At 41.0% G+C, this 22,473-nt stretch overlaps 1 protein-coding gene and 1 non-coding gene across 5 annotated transcripts in view; one reads left to right on the forward strand and one right to left on the reverse strand.

Annotated features, from left to right (window-relative positions):
• The window catches only part of Glut4EF (Glucose transporter 4 enhancer factor), a 149,893-nt gene that overhangs the window by 4,759 nt on the left and 122,661 nt on the right, over nt 1-22,473 (forward strand). The gene's annotated exons all lie outside the window — the stretch shown is intronic.
• Nucleotides 15,900-15,972, reverse strand: TRNAK-CUU (transfer RNA lysine (anticodon CUU)). The gene has a single exon. It is a non-coding gene; the product is annotated as a tRNA-Lys (tRNA).

The following is a 22,473-nucleotide window of genomic DNA, read 5'->3' on the forward strand; positions in this document are numbered from 1 at the left end:
GTATGTATCTGTATCTAAGGCTGTCCTCGCATAGATGTTGGGGCATGTGATGCTCACGTGCGTTGTCTGCTGCGAGCCAGTTTCATATTTTATACAATGAGCCATTGTTGTTTTGCTTGTCGTTGTTTCTTGTTGTTGATGTTGTTTTTGTTGTTGTTTGTTGCTACGTAAATGGGGAAAACGCAGTCTAAAAAAATATTTGAATTTGAATTTTTGTTCGACTTGAGCAACAGCCTTTTGTTTATGGCACTGAGTAAACGCACACACACACACACAGACACATACAAAAGCTCGAGAGCCGGCCAAACTAGTTGGGGAGTGTGCCTGTGTGTGTGTGTGTGTGTGTGTGTGTGCGTGTGCTTGTGTGTGTTTGACGGAAACGTGAAGCAATTTATTCTAAGGTTATTTGAGCGAGAAACTTGTTGCTCGCATTTTCATTTCAATTACGATGACGTATACGCCGCGTCAGCCGCCTAATTGCCAGCCAATGAATCAGTGGCCCGCACGGCAGACAGCCCTATATTATTAACCAAGCCAATATGATTAAAGGTTCAAATTAAGCCCAACTCTTCGTGCAAATGTCAGGCGCCATTTATCAACTTATTCTTACATTTTTCTTTTATTTGTTTTTATTTTGTTTTTTTTTTTTTTTTTGCCTGGAGCTTTGCCGTTTATGCGTTAACTGCGGCAGCAAATGCTCGACTGCCGTGTCTTAAGACAAGTAGCCAGGCAGCGATTTGTTAGCTCGCACTTCCGCAGGGCATGGCCAGACCCAGAGCCCGGCTCCGTTGCCAGTTCTCTTCCCTATGCGAAGTGCATTTAAAAGCAAATTTATTTTAATGACATTGAAAATGCTGCTCGTGTATTTTACACGCAACTGCGTCGAGCTGCGGACTGACATACATTCATGTGTTTCGTGTTCCCAAAAACTTATACAAAAGAAAAAAAGAAAGGCAACTATGAGCAAACCGAAGGTTAAATACCCTTGCTGAGATATGGATTACGGCTTGGCAGGTGAGCTAGAAGCCAAGAGAGAGATTCGACTTAAATTCAATTAAAGCATGAGCAATCTTGAAATCTTGAAATAAAGGAAACTTTTCAGATAAAGCCCCAGTTCTCGAGAGATAACTTCTCTAGTAGTTATATGTTATGCAGAACTGACCGATCCTGCCATATGCACGGATTCATGACGATAGCTTAAAATATGAAAAATGCCATGACAAACTCTTGATGCCCTTTGGAAGGGTATAAAAAACTGCATTTAAGGCACATTTTGTTAAAGTTCGCATTCGACTTAATGTTGACTTCTTTACTTTGGTTCGTGCTTGGGGGCTTGGCCCTGATCTGTCTTGCAATTAGTTTTGAGCGCTCTTCGCATTTCTCTCTCTCTCTTTCTCTCTCTCTCTGTTTCTCTCTGTCGCTTTCCCTCTCTCCCTCTCTGTGCGTCCCATTCTGGCAGTTAATGTAAAGAATATAAATTAAATTTGTTTATTATTATTTTATTCTTTTTTTGTTCTGCTTTTATTTTGTATCAGTCAAAAAGTACTGCAATTTTTGTTGACCATGTCAATGGCAATGGCAATGGCAACTGGCCGCAACTGGTTGCAATATACTTATCTCGACTGTTTGACCGTCTGTCACGTTGTCGGCTACAAGAAGAAAAGAAAGAAAAATAATGTTGACCCAAAGAAAGTGAAAAGCGTTTTTTTTTTTTTTTGCTGCTGTTGTTTAACAAGTTCTGTGCGCTTGCCAAAGGTAGTTTCGTTTTTTACTGCTCTCAAGAAAGCTGAAAAAATAACTCAAGGGAATTGCATTTACTTACAGCAGAGTGAAAGGGGAAAGGGAACGCGAGTCCAAGGAAGTTGAATCTTGGGATTTTTCTCTTTTAACTTTGACAAGAAGTGCTTCACTTTTGAATTCCTTTGATATGCCTTAAGTAATACGCTTAAGGGTGTCTAAATTGTTGCTATCAAATCGATTTCGTTTTTAAAAGCTTTTCAATATTTATTGTCAAATTATAAAGCAGTCAATATATTAATATCGGTTTTTTGCTTTTGCTTTCAATCATTCAAGCGGCTCTTTTGCATTGATCAGAAACCATTTCAAATTGACCCACATACCAAGCTGGCACAAACACAAGCTCTGTCTATGAGGTGTGTTTCTGTGTGTGTGTGTTTGTGTGTGTGTGTGTCAGGTGTGCATTTGTGATGTGTGTATGTATGGGTGTTACGGCTTTTAAGGCCGCCAAAGCCGAACCATTAAAGCGAACAACAAAAAGCCCAAAAATAAGATGAAAAAAAAATAGCTAAAGCAAAACAAAATCAAAAACTGAAACGAGCTGCCTGCATTTTGTTTTGTACTTTTTGAAAGTCGTTTAGATTTTGGTTTTTGGGCTCACCTTCAGTTTCAGACATTCCCTTTGCTTAGAATCAAGCAGCCAAAACTTGAGATTGTTCAGTTAACAAACGAGTTTTTCCATCGAGCAAGAGTCTAAACTCTTCAAAGTTGTGCTCTTCGTTTTGCTTTTGTTGCGCTTTTCAAATGTCTTCTAAACTTTTGTTGTCCATTACCAAATGACTCATTTGTCACTTGCTGACCATAACTGGGCATTTGGGTCGCCAAAAAAGAAATGAAAACTCTGACATTTGATGAACAACAAGCCGCATTCTTGATGCCTTTCGTCACACTCACACAACGTAAGCTAAAATTCAACGTGGATAGAGCCCAGTGTGGTTAAAATGTCGTTCAACCTGCCACGTTGTCCACTCAAAAAAAAGGTCATTGCAGCTTGTTGACCGATTTGAGCTAATGTACAAAATAAAATGACAAATATTAAATGATATGCTTTATGCTGTTCCTGTTTGCGAGTAGCCAGACAATTTATCGCTTCCAATTAGAGCGTTTTTTCTTTAAGTGATATTTTGCTTAGGTCGGGTCAATGCGGCCTTACCTGCCGATCGGGTCGCAAGGTCGATTAGTCATTAGAGTGCAGCAAATACGCAGAGCTGGCTGCCTGGCGAGTTGAAGAGGGGTTCGCAGTGACCTGCCAGCCTGTCATTTTTTAGCTGCTTTCAAGAAAATACAAGAAAAAAATGTATATGGAAACGAAACACAAATACAGAAAAGGCAAACGTCACGCAGGCCAGAAACAACCGAAAATTGTTTGCTGCCATCGTAAAACCATAGCAATGCAGCAAGCGAAAACTTGAGACCCCGTGGCAGGTCGTTAGCCGCTGCCAGACCCGGCAGAGCAGGCAGTCCTATATCCAGACAGACGGGGCAGGGAGCGGGCGGCAGGCAGCGACAGGATTGCCAAACGCTTTAGCTAGAGCCCGGCCACAGGCAGAGGCACAGGCACAGGCACAGGCAGAGGCATCGGCACCGGCATGGACACGTTTCGATTTGGCCATTGGGATTGGGTTTTCTTTATTTATTGAAAAGGGACTCTGTCGAAGAGATATTTTCACAAAGTGCTTGGCAAATGCCTCATAAACGGCGGAGATTGAATAGATTATTGGCAGCAGGCGTAAATGCTGAATATGTGGGCACAATGGACAGATACACACACACACACACACACACACATACGCGCGGGCACACACACACATACTCAAATAAGAAATCGAGAACTGTTATCGGGAATTTGTAATATTCATAGATAACAGACAACTGATTTTATTTAGTGCTAATTAAGCGATTTTATGCATTAGTTTCATCTCTAGAGATTATAGAAGTGACTTAAATCAAGTGAGAGTAGGGAGTGTCCGACTAGGAGATACCCTGCTAGCTCCAAAGGTAAAGTTACCAACATATCGAACTTCAGCTTTATAATTAATGAATACGTAATTAAAAATAAATATAATGTGCGTGCAAAAGAATTTCAGAAGATCTCATCTATATAAAAATATGCCAACAAGTTTTTCAAGTCGTTTTCTTTTGCTGTTGCATGGCCTAAAAGCAATCCGGAAGCTTGAGGCAAAGTCTAAAAATATCAAGCTTTTATTATTTTTACCGCCAGACACTTAAAAGAAACAAAAACCACTTGATAAAAGACACAGACTCAATCGAGTTTTACGCCGCATATTTTTTATTAGTATCATTTTTTTTTTTTGTGATCTTTTATTGCGCAGTTTTTTATACGCTCACACAAAATGTAGGTTAAGTTAAGATTTTTTTTTTGTTTTGCTTCGGCCTTTGCGTTGTTTCGTTTTTTTTTTTTTTTGCGTATAAAATTATGACTTAATTTAAAAGTGAAAGCGTTGGCGCTGCGTTTGGTGTGCGAAGCGTGGCAAATGCTCGGCTGTTATTTAACGTGAGGGTTGCCACAAGGAGTTGCATGAAAAGCCCAGTGCGCAATACGCGCACAGCCTGTTGTATCCAATGCAGGACGAAGCTAGACCCCAAAAGACGCTCGCCGTGTATCAAAGGGCATGCAAACACGCACGCACACACACAGACAGGCACACGTACACGCAGATACTCATGCACACGCTGGGCTCGTGAGTGGGAATGGGGGTGCGTGCTTGTCTGTGTGTGTGTGTGTGAAACTGGAAGCGCTGCTGCTGCTGCTGCCGTTGGGTCGCTCGTTGGTCGTGTGCGTGCCACAGAACGTAAACAAAAACACGAATGTAAAGAATAAGCGGAAAGTGCGAGATAAACAGAAAACAGCTGTACACACCATGGTATCAAAGCGCTGGTTGAGTGTGCGAGAGAGATGCTTGAATTTAGATAAGGACAGAGCGAGTTGTGTGGAGGCGACCGCTGTGCGTGTGCGTGTGCGTGTGCGTGTATATGTGTGTGCTTGTGCTGTCTCCCCGCAGAAAACCCGTTTCGAAAAACGGAGCCACAGCGACAGTTACGCACTTTACGCACGCTCTGAGCTGATTGTGCGTGTGTGTGTGTGTGTTGTTGTTGTTGTTATTGTAGTTGTTGTTATTATTGCGTTTGCTTTGAAGAAAAACCGGCTCTCTGGGCCTGGGCTTGGGTTTGGGCACGACTTAGGGCTCTGTGGCGGAAATACGCAGCAATGTTGACCGCCCGTTGACACACGCACACACACACACACACACACACACACATATACTTCAGACATATTTAACAAAGAAGAAGCCACGCATGAAAATTGCTTTTCATGCGGCTGGCAGAGCAGCGAAAAGTGTATAGAAAAGAGAAGACATCAACGTCAGCAAAGTCGCGGCAACGTCATCGACAATGTCAGGCGGTTGTTTGTTGTGCTTTGTCTTCGCGTTGTTGGCTGTACAAACAGCGATGGGGCAACCCTCGCATAATTTAGACACCCTCCCCTCCCCCAGGCGTGCGAATGCCCCACCCTAAACTTGATTTTGCTCGTTCTTCTTGTTCTTCTTTTCGTTGTATCTTTCCCTATATATATATATATATATATATGTATTTTTTTTTGCTTCCTAATGTGGCGGCCATTGTCACTTTGGGGAAGCGCGTCTGGGGCAACCAAAAATAACTGTTTCCGGTATTTGGGTCACATGAAATTTAATCAAATTAAAATGTTCGACAGCAAAAAAAAAGGGGGCCAAAGTTGGTGGAAAGAGGGCACAACAATTGTTTGATGTGCAGTGTGTGTGATGTGTGTATGTAAATAAATGCGTATTGTGTGTGTGTGTTTGTGTGTGTGTGTGTGTGTGTTTGCTGGCATTTCAACGCCATTCAAATTCATTGCAACAGTTGCTGCGCCCCGAGGCTGGCATCCAATTTGATCGTAATTTGAAGTGGAAGTGCAACTGCAACAGTTTTCCTCCTGCTTTCCCAAATTGTTACAATCTGATATTGTATGAGCTAGTGTGAGTGTTTGTGTGTTGGTTTCAACAAATTTGTGGGCCAACGCTGCGCAGTTTAAATTGACAGTGGCAACTTACTCCATGCCCCCCAAGGGGAATCAGCAGCATCAGCATCAGCAGCAGTATCAGCAGCAGAATCGGCAGCTCAAGTGTCAGTCGCATATCAAATCCTGAAATCCCGCGACGCACTTCGATTGTAAATCTCGAATGCTTATCGTATATGGCTTATCACAGCTGGCGGAACCAGTTAGTTGAATTTGTTGAGCAGCGCCAAGTGTCAAGAACTCAAGTGGAAAGCGATTTCACTACATGCACTTAACGCAATGTCAACGAATGTGTCGATAATTGAATAAGTTGCGATTGATAACTTTATGCACAAGTCTTGAAATGTTAAACAGTTTCTTAATTTTAGTTAATCAGTTGCATTTTTTACAAATGGGTTAAGAGGAAGATGTGCAATTGCTATAATAAAACAAACATAAATTGATGGTTTAATAATTAAAAATGTCTGGTTTAAAAATTTCCAACTTGTTTAAGCGGATTTCTGAACTAGAATAAGCTATTTCATAAACTGCTCTGTAGACCTTTAAATAGCGTGCGAAAGCTTTATAAACAAATCAAGACCCTTGAGCTAGATGTTAAAAAATATTGGAGATTCAGGAATCTGTGGAATCTTGAACTCAATGTAAACACACTTTCACCTGCTGAGCGGTTTGGTTTATAAATGGCCAATCCGTCGAGTATTACATTTACCTGTGAAAGTGTTTTTTCTGTCCACTTAGCCAGCTGACCGGCCGGTCCAAAAGCCCTGCAAAGCCCAGAAACACACACACACACACACATACGCATGCACACCTTTTTTAGTTTCGAGATGATGGTGGGAGTGAGATGGCGCTAAGAAAGAAGAGGCAAAAACAAAATGGCAGCCGCCCAAGCTCTTCATTCAAAAAACTGCGACGCAATATGGCCGCCATTTTGATTTTTGCCCGTTATATTGAATTTGAACGCGCGCTGTTGGCGTCTATTTTTCGATTTTTCGATTTTGTTTTGTTTTGTTTATTTCGTTTCGTTTTTGGGTTTCCTTGGCGCGTTTTTTTGTTTTTTGTTTCTTCTTCTTCTTCGTTTTGTCAGCGCGTAGGCGGCGACGTCATCACGCAGCGCCTCTCACGCAGTTTTACGAATTGCCCTCTCACGCGCTATTTTCGTTTTATTTACATTTCGAAAGCGCTGAAAACGGAAAAATCGACAGCAAAAAAAAAAAGAAAAAAAATGAAGCAAAGCTTTCAAGACGCGCCGTTGTTTGTTGTCATCGGGTGTAAAACATTTTCGTTGCCAATCATGCGTAAATTACGCGATTAAATTGGATTTTACGGTATTTCCGTGCAGCATGCAAAATCCACATAGATCGACCACATAGACAATGGAGGCATCTGCGCCGCTTTTCTGGTTTAATGTAGCGAACGGACCTTAGCTTTACAAGTTTTCACCTCCCAAAAAAACGCTTAACAATCAACTCGAGTTTGCCATATTTTCGTTTTCTATATGGCCAAGGAAATGCCGCTAGGCGTGGCTGGGCGTAGGCGTTGGCGATGCTTCCGCTTTAATGGCATCTGGCAACGTTTTTTTATTGTCTCTATCGCACGCTGCGTATACGTAATGTGAGTTACCATACTTTGTCCTTTGCTGTTGTTGTTGGTGTTGTTGTTGTTGTTGTTGTGTGCCCCTCTGTCTGGCAGTTTGGTTGCTTACGAAGCATTTCCTTTAAGCATTGAGCAGGCGTTTTCTCAGGCCCTTAACGCATTCTGCTGCCGAAAAAAAAAGCCTTTTCAACTTTATTTGACTCATTTTCGCATTCGCTTTTCATGGCACTTTCCTTGCAGTCCTATATTTATGGCTTCCCACTTATTTGCTTACTCCTCGACGAACAGCTGTGCGTTTCATTAGCGGCCTGGCCCTACTTTAGGAAAGGGGCGTGCGCGTGGGCGTGGGCGTGGGCATGGACATGGACATGAACATGGACGTGTAGGCGTTGCGAACGTTACGACGTCATCATGTATATACATGCTTATTATTGTCCTCTCTTGTCAGCCTCCGCTCGGCTTTAAGCTGCTCGAACCTGGCGATGACGTCGTCAAAGCGGAAATTGTTGAAGCTTCAATCGAATGATTTGAATCATTCCTTTAATTCTTGCTCGACATGCATACCATATACTACAGCTAGATATTATTTGCGATTTGAATCTGTTTCTGTTATTTTGTGAGTTATGCGTTTGAGTTGAACTTTGGCAAACATTTTTGTAGTGAGTACACAATGAAATTGCTTCAGATTTTCATTGGCATTTTCTTGACATTTTTCCCTCGATTACAATAAGAGCTCGTAAAATTTTATTATCACTAATAAAATTTAATTGAAACAGGAAACTCTCGCATAAATTTGAGCACACACACATTCACACACACAAGAGTTAAATAAGGGCGTCATATAAAGATTTTCCATGCTGCAGCCAAAATGAAAAGAAAATCCTTATGCGTCGTCGGGTGATTGTTGAGGGGTTGCTTGGGTACTTTATGCGCATCGGAAATGCAATTGGATATGGTCAATATACTAAGCGAATCTGGCAAGGATATGGCATGCCTTTGAGCATTTGAAATGTGAAACGCTGCTAAGCTGTTGATTTGTCAGTCCTAAACGCACATGAAATAATAACTAGTTGGCTTCAGTTGGAGTTGGATATGCATCTTGTATGAAGCTCTAAGTAGAGAGACTCCCACTTTGCGATCTGATCCAAAGCGCAGTTCAAACCAATGTCGATCCCTTAACGCAAACAGACTCCTAGAATAATAAATAAGTATATATTATGCAGAAAAAATGTATCAATTCAAATACGCATAAAATGCAGAGAGTCAAAAAGAGAACCTCTCTAGCGAGCGAGTGAGAGAGAGAGAGAGAGAGAGAGAGTGAGCGTGAGAGCATATTGTGCAGCGTCTCCCGGCGTTTTACGTTGTGTTTATACGCCCATTTGGGTTATTCAACTTTCGGGAACGACCGATGCCGACATCGAGCCGTTGATCCCGTTTGACTCTTTCAACTGTTTGGGTTGTAAAAAAAAAATGTTTTGTATACGTACTTACGCCTCGTCTGTGTGTGTGTGTGTGTGTGTGAATGTGTATTAGTGTGGGCTTGTGTTTTGGTATTTTATTTATATTTCACCGGGGAAACAAACGCATTTACATATCTTAGAATTCTGTGTGTGCGAGCGTGTGTTTTTTATCGCACCAATTGGTTTGTTGCGCTGTTTAAATCGCAAAGAATTTCAATTTCAATTTCAATTTCAATTGCATGCCTCCGTCTGGCACCTGCTTCTGGTGTCTCTCATGCATTTGTTTATTATGTATTTTATTTGTTATTATTGCTGCCGCTTGTCAGGAAATTATGTAACAATTCCTGTTGATAAAGACTGAGCGGGAGGAGAGACGCAGTCCTAGGAAAGCAATTGTGTTTTAACATAATTTGTTGCTGGGATATTATTGATACATTAATAATGATAAGGAATTGTTGTTACTTTGCGGAGCAACAACATCGAGAATCAGGCAATATATAATTTAACACGAATTTCAGATATCTTTCCGCTGAATATCGTACAATCAAAGCGTGGATTTCCTTTGCCGGCATCCGCAGTTCTTATTTACATTGCTCTGCCGCTCTCATTTCTCTATTTCTCCCTATCTCTATCTCTCTCCCTGTGGTTGGGTGATGAAATACAGTGAGCGAGATTGAGGGTTCAACGGCTCTCAACAACAACAACAACAGCAACAGCAACCACGTCCCGACGAGCAGCTGCTGCAACAGGTGATCCTTTGCCAGTGCGTTGTCTACCTTTTGCCGGCTGAAGGTCAACAAACTTGGTGGTGGCAGCGACGCTATCGGTGCTGGTGGTGGCGGTGGCGGTGGCGGTGGCCAGAGGCAAACGAACTCCATGACGCCGTCTGTCTCCGTCTGTGTGCGAGTGTGAGTGTGTGTGTGTGTGTGTGTGTGTGTGTGTGTGCTATTCCTTTTGTGGTGTGGTCGTGCAACGAAGCCTGAAAAAACCGTAATTTGAATCCAATCTTTTTTGGGGATTCTCTTTTACACTAACACGAAAAATGCCAAGAAGATGAAGAAGAAGCAGAGGAAGGGCAGACAACATCGAAAATGCCGACAATCAAAACAGAAACCATACGAATATAAAACCAAATTCTCTCAAAAATTAACCATAAAAATAAAAGAAAAAAGCAAGAAACAACAATTTCGACAGGTCGAAGATTAAATTCACTCGCCGAAATAACTAGCCTGTGGCAATTAAATTATAAATTTACCCGCAATCGGGTTTAATCAATAGCAAAAAGTCGAGCTTGGATTGGGAGAGAAAGAAGAGGGAGAGAGTAGGTGTTGGAGTGACTGTGTGAGAGAGCAAGATGGGTAGAGAGAGAGAGAGAGAGAAAAAAAGAAATAGGGATATAAAGAAAGATATAATGAGATAGAGGAATATAGGCCGGGGTAACCCAGCCCTTGATAACATAACAAAAAGGTAATACCCGTCCACAGTTAGGGTATAAATTAAGTAAAGTAATGCGTCGAGTTGAATGCGTGTCAGATATAATTTATTTATAAGCGAGCGCGTTAGAGACCGATAAAAAGGGAGAGAGTAGGAGAGAGAGAGAGAGTGAGCGAAAGCATGAGTAGCGAGCGCAGGTGGGAGATTCTGTTGATTTCGTCATGAGTCCAAAAATATGCCGTTGCCTTTGCCGTTTGCCGTTTTGGAGTCGGTCAAGCAACCCGACAGCAAATTCGAATCCAAATCCAGATCCAAATACGAGAAACCGTTCGTTCGTTGAGCTCCCGTCAAGTTTATTGACCATCCCGGGGAGTGACCAAAATTTATGCCAGAGGTAATTACCGGTAGGCCCAACAATTTGCTGCCGTTGTTTGTTTTGGTTTGCGCCGAGCCATGGGAAGCTGTCCCAGCTACAATGGAACATGGCACATTCTCTGCGTCTGTGTGTGTGTGTGTGTGTGTGTGTGTGTGCGTGTGTGTGTTGCCTTTTTTCTATTGGTTTGCTATTTGTTTAGTCTGCGTGTGCGTTTCTTTAATTGGGTACGTGACAGGGACAGCACCGCTTTCACCAATAACTCGGAGCCCTCGCAACTAATTCATATGCGTCTATAGCCGAGGGGCCTAATCAAGCCAATTCGAGACGAAGTTGGACATCAAACAGCTAATGTGTAAATCACTTTCGCTTGCAGCGTCGCCAACCCTAACAGTCTGGCAACCCTGGCAGCTTTCCAGGCTCTAACTTGTAGGAGTGTGACCCAATTTTGTGGCCCCCTGCCAATCGCGAATGGCGAAAAAGTCGCTTCCTGCTTTTGGGCCGTTGCCATGTTGCCCCGGCCACGAAATGGGTCAAACAGTTGTTGCTGGCGATGTTGTTTTTGGAATCACATGCGAAACCTGCAACCGGGCAACGTTGCGCATGATTTTTGTTATGACTAAGCTTTGCCTCCGTGTGCCACATGCAAATGCAAATTGCAAAGAAAACAAGCAAACCAAAAGAAAATTATAAATAACAACAAAAACCAAAACAAAAAGCGTATACACATCCATGGGAGCAGCCCAACCAAACAGCTTCAGTGGCGAAATAATGACACACATTCGTTTCGTGGCGCCACGCGAGAATACATGGACGAAGTACTTATGCTCTTTAAAGGCAGTCTAGATAGTAAATATCGAAGAGGAGATAAGCAGAGGGGAAGACAAATAGGGAGAAAAGGGAGAAATATAGACTATTATTCTCAACTTTTCTACACAGCTAACTTTCAAATAGGTTTATTTTTAAAGAAAGCTATTAAAATATTGAGAAAATCTACAATTTGTAAAATTTAATTTAAAGCTTGTTTTTGTTATTAATTTTTTATAAAATGTATAATTTATATTTGAGCTCAAATAAACTCAAATTAACGAGTTTTCGTTCAAGTTTATTTTCTTGTTTGCAGTCATTGCGCTTCTTTACTTTTTCTTCCAATATTTAAACTAGTTCAAAATTAAAATATTTTAAATAGTTATTATTTATATATTAATTTTTTTTGTAATTGTCTTGACTTTGGCGTTTGAGTAGATGTTCTTATTATATTTATTATTTTCAAATAAAAAAATTAAAGACAACAAATTAAAAAAAAAGTTATTATATCTTATATTTGGCAGCATTTAGTTAATTGTGTTCATATGATTAAAGTAAAAAAAAAAATAAAAAAAATTGCGATCGGTTTGCTGATCTTATAAAAATAAAACAATCTATAAATAAAATATCTAAGGATATTAATATACATTTCTTCTTCTGCTGTATGTGTGCGTGTGTGTTATTTATGTACCTGCTGCAGTTGTGTGTGTGTGTGTGTGTGTGTGCAAATATTTCGTAGCCGCCATGGGGGCCAACTCTGAATGCTTTTGCCGGCATTTGGCGTTGCGGTTTTTCTAAGAGGCGCCGCTGGCTGCTGTGGCAACACTCACTGCAATGTGTGTCACTTGCTGTGTTTTGCTCATATTTGAGTGTGGCCCGAAAAAATAAATATATATGTAGAAATAGATTTGTGCACATATACATATATACACGTGTATGTACGGCGGCCACAACAGCGTACAGTGTTAAATGTATGCCAGCCGCCGGCCCCTGCTGCCGCTTTGCACTTGCCCCCGCTACGCGCTGGCGGTTGGGAGTCATTGAGTCTCAGTCGGCATAAACAAATTTAGCGCGTCGCCTTGTCACAGAAATTAAATTCAAAGCAACTCAAAGCAACAACAACAACAACAACAAGGTGCATTAGCAATGCCAATTGTCAATGTTGTTGTTGTTGTTGTTGCTTGCAAAAATTTGATTGCAAAAAAAAATGTATTTGGTGTCACTGTTACAATGTTGCGTGCCATGTTTTGGAGTTGTACGTTCATAATTTGGGGCAATGCGTAAAAATTAGCAACAAATTCGACACCCACACAATAAACATGTCTGCGACTAAATAAACAAATGTTGTACAGAAATTTATGATACATTATGAAAATTATGCAAGCTATTAATTTAAATATTTGTCGCTTGTTAGTTGAGGGTCAAAAGTGTTAATTGCTCTTGAGTGTGCACACAACATTGAATTAGGAGCTTTAATTGAACTGTGTGTACTCAAAACTTAAATGATTATGCCTGTAATTGGCAGTAAATTAACCTTTTTTTGTTGTTCTATAATAATCTAAAAAAAAAAAAAACGGTTAAACAGAAGTACAGCTTTGCTGCAACTAAACAAATAGTAAAGAAATTGTTAATTGACCAATTCATGAATCGAGAATCTTAACTTTGATCAGTTTTACAGTCTGAAATACAGCAATTTTCGGTCTATCTAAACATTTCAGTCTTGACGTTGAGTGTACATACAAATAAAAAAAGAAGAACATTTCGCAATTTAATTGCTTACATCGTTCATTTTGATTGAAATTTATGGCCAGCGGTGTCCTCAGTTTTCATCATTTAATTTTCATTTTCGTTGTTCATTTTCTCATTTCTGAAAAGCCCCACAAAATGTTGGTCAATGGCACAAAGAATTCGGTGTGTGCCCAGTGCAGCTCGCAGGCCGTGAGTTTAAATTTGGCATCGACAATTTTTTTATAGAGCTGCGGCTTTCGATAAGAAATATGTAATAGGCCTCAACAAAAATAGCAGAAAAAAGCAACAACAGCAAAAACATAAACATCTTAATATGCTCTGTTTACATTTCGAAAAAAAAATGGCATAATTAAATGTGAAAAACTTTGATTTGTGGGCGAGTTCCACATAGATGTAAGATGTTGAATTTCGAAGGTTCGTCCACATAGCCCACATACGCATGGCGATAGCGCATTTAAAGATTGTCTAAGATTTTGTTCTTTATGTTGTTGTAAATGTTGTTGCTGTTCATTGTTCAATTGTATTAATGGCTCAGGCTGTTTGAATCTCTTCTATTTATTTTGTATGGGGAGCAATTGATTTTTCTTCCTATATACAATGCTGCTGTGTTAGCTATTTCGTCTTATCATTTGAGTAAATATTTATGCCGCCGCTAATTGAAAGGCGGACAAAAGATATTTGCATAGAGCTGCTTGCCAGCCAGTCAGCCATTCAGCCAGATAATGTGTGATGGGGTGATGAGTTTTATTTCTGTAAACATAAACATACATTGCCATTGGCATGATCAGCTGATCGCAATCAGCTTGAATAGGCAGCACTGCACCATAACATTTATGCAATTACATATGATCAGCGGAGGTTAATAACATAACCAGAGTGACCATGACCTATGTTAATGACGCCGTTGCGAATGAAAATATCGTGTCTTGGGTGAATGCTAAATTGCTTCTTTTAGTTTTGGCGAGGCGTCATTCTTTTCCATTTTAATCGCCAACGAGTACAGTCGGTTTAGATTGCTTTAAAAATTATAAAATTCAATTTTTCACGTGGGCGTAATAAACCCACGTGTATCGGCACTCAAGCTCAAAAAAAAAAAAAAAAAAAAAAAAAAAAAAAAATAATTAAATAAAAGGGAAGGAAAAAAGGTCCAAGGTGCCCAGAAAGAAAAGGGGTAATATAGACATCATGCGCTCCCAAGAGCTTGGCTATAACATTTCACCGGAATAAAGAACATTTTCAGAATTCGGACACTGACAAATATTCACTAAAGGATCGTTACTGGAGTCGTGGGGTGCCTTTCCTGTGTGTGGTAGTCGTAGGAAGGTGCAGGCTAAAGCGCGGGGCTGCGTTATTGCGTGCCAAAAAGAAAAATTACGCATAACGCGTAGTCCTTATCGGAGCCAAAGCCAAGGCCCCAAAGCTCCAAAAAGCGACAATCTACACTGGTAGCAGGGAGCGAATTTCCTAAGGGCGGACCAAGATTTCAGCATCGTCTCATTTTCTGCAGATAAGCTTTGAACCCCGCTAACCAATAGTTCGTGCTGCACGCACAGGCAGACCAACGTGACCACGTGTTCGACCCATTGATTCCCGGACATTCTTGAGCGCAGATCTGGTGGATAGCGAACCAGCGCGCACCCTCACTCGGATTTATAACATCTGATATAATTGTTAAACGGCATACTGGCCGTAGGTATAAGCGAAGGGCATAAGTACACATGAAATTTAAATTGCAATTCTTTCCGTTTTATATCGCTGACATTGTCTTTCGATCCTGATTTAGCATGTATATGTCGCTGACTACTATATTTCTACGTTACATAGTTCAAATTAAGAGCCCACAGCACATCATCGTCGTCAACAGGCCTGCTGACATCGTTGGATCATACTAAAGTAGTGAGTACTGTGTGAAAGAACAAAAGATAATAAGCCAACATATCGAATTGTACGTATTGTTTGAATCGCGGTTATAGTCAGCGGGTGTACTCCTAATCAGCCTTCGTAATTACAAATAACTTTTGTGGATCATTCAGATCAGCAGTGATTTAACTTCATATTAGTTTCGAAGTGTAATCTCATTCATGTGTGTTTTTGCCCAGATTGAGTTTAGTTTTATAAAAAAAAAAAAAAAAAATAGAAAAACGTTGTTCTTCTCACGTAATGTATAATGAAGTACGATCATGAGTTTAAATCTTCTTTGAATACACTTATATGATAAAATGAAATCTTAATTCCTTTTTGGGCACCTTAGGTAAATAGTATCGCATACATAAGGGTAGTTGCAACGACAATCGCAGATGCAGCTACAGGTAGGGTGGGTGAAGACCGAGGGTAGCCAACATCTTAGCTCCTCGGCTCTATATGATATATTCTGCTTGCAGATCGTAGTCGCTCCTTATATATCGTGGTATTCCGTCATACCTTAACTCTGTCTACCTTTTTTTTTCTTTATTATACTTAACGCGTCGAGTGTGTTAGGGAGCAAAAGAGCCCACGCCCCTTCCCTGAGCACGGTCGGAACCCGTAGACGGAGTACGCTCCCAATGCACAACACGAGTGTTAGGCAAGACGCGCCCAGCGTAGCCGTCGTGTTCGTTACAAGATAAAATAATAAGAAAAATGGCGCCCAACGTGGGGCTCGAACCCACGACCCTGAGATTAAGAGTCTCATGCTCTACCGACTGAGCTAGCCGGGCTGGTTCAATTTGTGCACATGCTTGCGAGAAAGATATAAAGACCACAGATCAGACGAAGACATAAAAGACATGGTTAGAAGACGCAAACAACGAGGGTCCGAAAGCTTTGATGAATTTTTAGATACGATTCTTGCCTTGTCAGATGCGTTACGGGAACCAATGTCAGACTCAGAGTTAGTGATCAATGTCAAGCGCAACCTAAAACCAGAATTGAGACACGAACTACTTCATGTAAATACTCCGAGTCTTGCGACATTACGCAAAGAATGTCACAAGCATGAAGCGTTCTATTCGAATTACCTTTCCAAGCCAATTTCTCGACCAATTAAACCACAACGAGTAGTCAACGAGGTAGTCCATGAAGATACCACAATGACGGATCTTACGCAGAATCTGGTAGAAACTGGGGACTTAAATGCTATACATTCTCCGGATAAATTGATTTGCTGGAACTGCGAGGAAAAGGGACACAGATATCAAGAATGTTTAAAAGCGCGTCGTGTATTTTGTTACGGCTGTGGTGCCGTTGACACTTACAAACCCACTTGTAGAAAGTGTAACCCTGCTTCGGAAAACTCTCCGGAGGACTTTCGTCGTCTCTTAAACGCGAATGTCCGTCGTCAATAGCCTCGGATCCAGACTTTAATAAAGATACCTTAACACCTGATTCGACCTTCACACCAGACTTATCAAAACCGTGTCAGACAAAACTTAAACCTTACCACGTCCGTTTACACGAATATTTAGACCGTAGAGCAACTATTTTCGCTTCAGAACCCAAAGTTGAATTTAAGCCTCGTTCGTCAGAGAGACTAAGAAACCTATGGACTCAGCGACGCTCGCTAAATAAGCATCATATTTCAGCGATTGATCATCGATCAAACGACGTGCGACCGTTCACGAATTTAGAAATATTCAATCAGCATTACTTAGCCTTGTTAGATAGTGGGGCTACGAAAAGCGTGATTGGAGGGAGCTTAGCGAATAAAATTCTCGATTCGAAAATTGACTTTAACAAAATAAAAGGCGATGTGAGAACCGCCGACGGACAAAAACAACATGTTGTAGGTTCCATTTCAATTCCAATCGTTTATAACTCCATTGCAAATAATTTCGAATTCTTAATTGTCCCGTCTATCAAGGAAAACGTTCTCTGTGGAATAGATTTCTGGAGAGCGTTTGGCATTTCAGTACATCATTCGAATACATTGAACTCAGTGGATTTCGAAGAAGTGGAGTCGAATCAGTTGTCGTTAACACTAGCCCAAAAGAAACGCTTACAATCAGTAATCACTTCCTTTCCTTCGTTTGAAATTGATGGTCTAGGAAAGACTACTCTTGTAGAACATATCATCGATACTGGGGACGCCAAGCCCATAAAACAGAGGTTTTATCCGTTATCACCAGCAAGGGAAAAATTGTTGTGCGAAGAAGTAGATAGGATGATCAAGCTTGGAGTCATTGAAGAAGCTCCATATTCCGCATGGTCATCTCCCGCGATATTGATTGTTAAGCCTGGAAAAGTTAGATTTTGTTTAGACTGCCGCAAGGTAAATGAAGTGACCAGTAAGGATGCTTATCCTATACCAAATTTAGATGGCTTGATAAGTAGACTTCCTCCTGTACATTGTGTGTCGAAAATCGATTTAAAAGATGCCTTTTGGCAAATTTGCTTGGATGAATCATCGCGGGCAAAAACCGCATTCACTATCCCGAACAGGCCGCTATATCAATTTAAGCGGATGCCATTCGGATTGTGCAATGCACCGCAGACCATGAGCCGATTGATGGATCAAGTAATTCCTTACGACATGAAAGGTCATGTTATGGTTTATTTGGATGATTTACTTGTACTATCGCAAAGTTTTGATGAACATTTAATTCATTTGGCTGAGATCGCAACACGATTGCGTAGGGCAGGTTTGACCATTAATATCCGTAAAAGTAATTTTTGTCTAACAAAAGTCGAATATCTTGGTTACATCGTAGGTGAAGGCACCTTGCAGCCTAATCCGGCTAAAGTTCAAGCAGTTGCAGATTTTCCAGTGCCGTCAACAAAAAGACAGCTGAGACGATTCCTAGGAATGACCGGTTGGTATCAACGGTTTATCCCTCAGTATTCGTCGATTATCTTTCACCTAACAGAATTGCTAAAGGGCACGTCATTTGCTTGGAATGATAATGCTCAAATTTCGTTTGAAGAAATAAAAAGAAAATTATCCTCAGCACCGTTCTTGATAAACGCAAACTATGAGAAGCCGTTTATAGTCCAATGCGACGCTTCCATGCATGGCGTGGGCGGTCTGTTAGCCCAATGTGATGAGTCAGGAATCGAGCGACCCATCGCATACATGTCGAAAAAACTAAATAAAGCGCAGCGAAATTATTCCGTTACGGAACTCGAATGTCTTGCCGTTGTATTGGCTGTAAGAAAATTTCGCATGTACATCGAAGGACACGATTTTAAAGTCGTGACTGATCATGCAAGTTTACGTTGGCTAATGAACCAAAAAGATCTAAGTGGTAGACTAGCTAGATGGTCATTCAAATTGCAAGGATATAATTTTTCTATCGAACATCGCAAGGGTAGTGAGAATGTGGTCGCAGACACGCTTTCCCGTGCCTTTGAGCCAGCAGACGAAGTAGCTGCGGTGGACCTAGAGGTATACCCTGAAATCGACTTGTCTTCGGAGGCATTTCGATCCAACGAATACTGCCGGCTAAAAAATAATATTATTCGTTCCAACTTGCCAGATTTTCGAGTGGTAGATGATTATATATATTTCCGAAATGAACCCTCAGCTAGTAGTGTAGATGAGAACATGGAGGGTTGGAAATTATTTGTGCCATCTGAATTACGCTTAAATGTTATGAAAGCAGCACATGATCAACCAACATCCGCGCATTGTGGGATGGCCAAATGTTTGGAATGTATTCGCAGACATTTGTACTGGCCGAACATGGTGGTTGACGTACGCGAGTACATACGCCACTGCGAGTTCTGTCAAACGTCGAAAGTTCCTAATCGATGCCTCAAACCAACCATGGGAAACCAAGTGGTCAGCGAAAGGCCTTTCCAAAGGTTATATGTCGACTTTGTTGGTCCGTACCCACCATCAAAAAAACGAAACATTGGTATATTCGTCATTCTGGATCACTACTCAAAGTTCACATTTCTCAAGCCCATAAAAAGGCTCAATGCCAAAGTAGTGGTAGATATACTGCAAGAAGATATTTTTGACTGTTTTGGAGTACCCGAGATAATAGTGAGTGACAATGGCACTCAATTTAAAAGCCTGGAATTCTCCTCACTCTTGTCGAAGTACGGCATACAGCATATGTGTACCGGTGTATACTCGCCACAGGCAAACGCGGTGGAAAGAGTTAATCGTTCGATTAATGCTGCTTTGCGCACATATATTCGGTCCGACCAAAGCCTATGGGATGTATACATTAGCAGTATAAATAGTTCGTTACGAAACACCATACACCAATCTATTGGGATTTCTCCATACTTCGTTGTGTTTGGGCAAAATATGATTAAGCACGGCAATGATTACAAGTTGCTCAAAAGCCTGAACATGCTGAATGAAGGGCAATTAAAACTCGATCGAGCAGACGAATTTCCCTTAATACGTTCTAATATTCAAAAACACATGGATAAGGCATATGAAAAGAATTTGCGAACGTATAACTTACGCACACGCCCTCGTTCTTTTGAAGTCGGTCAAATAGTAATAAAACGCAACTTCGTTTTAAGCAATTTGGCTAAGCATTTCAACGCAAAACTTGCACCAGTTGGAACTAAGGCACGTATCAAACGAAAAATTGGTAATTGTATATATTTGTTAGAAGACCTCAAGGGAAAAGAACTTGGTCATTACCATGCTAAAGACATTTGGGAATATAAGTAATCACCCCTTTTTCAGCTTTTATCTCAGTATTAGTTAATCCTTTCGATTAAACCTGCGTTGTGATGGGGTGATGAGTTTTATTTCTGTAAACATAAACATACATTGCCATTGGCATGATCAGCTGATCGCAATCAGCTTGAATAGGCAGCACTGCACCATAACATTTATGCAATTACATATGATCAGCGGAGGTTAATAACATAACCAGAGTGACCATGACCTATGTTAATGACGCCGTTGCGAATGAAAATATCGTGTCTTGGGTGAATGCTAAATTGCTTCTTTTAGTTTTGGCGAGGCGTCATTCTTTTCCATTTTAATCGCCAACGAGTACAGTCGGTTTAGATTGCTTTAAAAATTATAAAATTCAATTTTTCACGTGGGCGTAATAAACCCACGTGTATCGGCACTCAAGCTCAAAAAAAAAAAAAAAAAAAAAAAAAAAAAAAATAATTAAATAAAAGGGAAGGAAAAAAGGTCCAAGGTGCCCAGAAAGAAAAGGGGTAATATAGACATCATGCGCTCCCAAGAGCTTGGCTATAACATTTCACCGGAATAAAGAACATTTTCAGAATTCGGACACTGACAAATATTCACTAAAGGATCGTTACTGGAGTCGTGGGGTGCCTTTCCTGTGTGTGGTAGTCGTAGGAAGGTGCAGGCTAAAGCGCGGGGCTGCGTTATTGCGTGCCAAAAAGAAAAATTACGCATAACGCGTAGTCCTTATCGGAGCCAAAGCCAAGGCCCCAAAGCTCCAAAAAGCGACAATCTACACTGGTAGCAGGGAGCGAATTTCCTAAGGGCGGACCAAGATTTCAGCATCGTCTCATTTTCTGCAGATAAGCTTTGAACCCCGCTAACCAATAGTTCGTGCTGCACGCACAGGCAGACCAACGTGACCACGTGTTCGACCCATTGATTCCCGGACATTCTTGAGCGCAGATCTGGTGGATAGCGAACCAGCGCGCACCCTCACTCGGATTTATAACATCTGATATAATTGTTAAACGGCATACTGGCCGTAGGTATAAGCGAAGGGCATAAGTACACATGAAATTTAAATTGCAATTCTTTCCGTTTTATATCGCTGACATTGTCTTTCGATCCTGATTTAGCATGTATATGTCGCTGACTACTATATTTCTACGTTACATAGTTCAAATTAAGAGCCCACAGCACATCATCGTCGTCAACAGGCCTGCTGACATCGTTGGATCATACTAAAGTAGTGAGTACTGTGTGAAAGAACAAAAGATAATAAGCCAACATATCGAATTGTACGTATTGTTTGAATCGCGGTTATAGTCAGCGGGTGTACTCCTAATCAGCCTTCGTAATTACAAATAACTTTTGTGGATCATTCAGATCAGCAGTGATTTAACTTCATATTAGTTTCGAAGTGTAATCTCATTCATGTGTGTTTTTGCCCAGATTGAGTTTAGTTTTATAAAAAAAAAAAAAAAAAATAGAAAAACGTTGTTCTTCTCACGTAATGTATAATGAAGTACGATCATGAGTTTAAATCTTCTTTGAATACACTTATATGATAAAATGAAATCTTAATTCCTTTTTGGGCACCTTAGGTAAATAGTATCGCATACATAAGGGTAGTTGCAACGACAATCGCAGATGCAGCTACAGGTAGGGTGGGTGAAGACCGAGGGTAGCCAACATCTTAGCTCCTCGGCTCTATATGATATATTCTGCTTGCAGATCGTAGTCGCTCCTTATATATCGTGGTATTCCGTCATACCTTAACTCTGTCTACCTTTTTTTTTCTTTATTATACTTAACGCGTCGAGTGTGTTAGGGAGCAAAAGAGCCCACGCCCCTTCCCTGAGCACGGTCGGAACCCGTAGACGGAGTACGCTCCCAATGCACAACACGAGTGTTAGGCAAGACGCGCCCAGCGTAGCCGTCGTGTTCGTTACAAATGTTAAGTTCTGCCCGCAATGATAAACTTTAGACAAGTAGCTGCCACAAAGTACAAAGAGTGGTCTAATTAGTGTCAAGTGTTGCCCCAGCGATAACAACAGCAGCAGCAATAACAACAACAACAACAACAACAACAGCAGCAACTTCAATGAAAATGACAACATCACAGCAGCCATACAAAAGAGGGAAGTCAATTAGAAAAGATGCAAAGCTTAGACGAGGCTTAGCTGTGGGTTCAGATTCGGAGTCTGCGCTGCACTGTGCTGCAATTGCAACATGACAAATAAATACAAAAAAAAAAAAAAATAACATTATAACAAAAAGAAAAGGAATAACATAAAAGCAAAATATAGCATTGCATGCCGAACAGTAGCTACAACACAAGTATCTACAAGTCGACACAGCTCCAACTGGCAATACGAAATACAAAATACGAAATACAAATCGAGACGCTGTTGCTTTTGTATGTCGCTTAGCTAGTCGAACTGAATCATGACCCAATAACCTAATTTTCCAAATGCCAGCCCTCTCGCTCGCACGCACGCGCGCATTGCAGGCGACCGCAATGACAACGGCTAACTGCAAGTGGCCCCGGCGGCGGGGCAAAATGTAGCGCACAGATACAAAACAGCAGCAGCAGCAGCTACATAAG

The sequence above is a fragment of the Drosophila virilis genome, chromosome 2 (genome assembly GCF_030788295.1).
Source record: "Drosophila virilis strain 15010-1051.87 chromosome 2, Dvir_AGI_RSII-ME, whole genome shotgun sequence".
NCBI lineage: Eukaryota > Metazoa > Arthropoda > Insecta > Diptera > Drosophilidae > Drosophila > Drosophila virilis.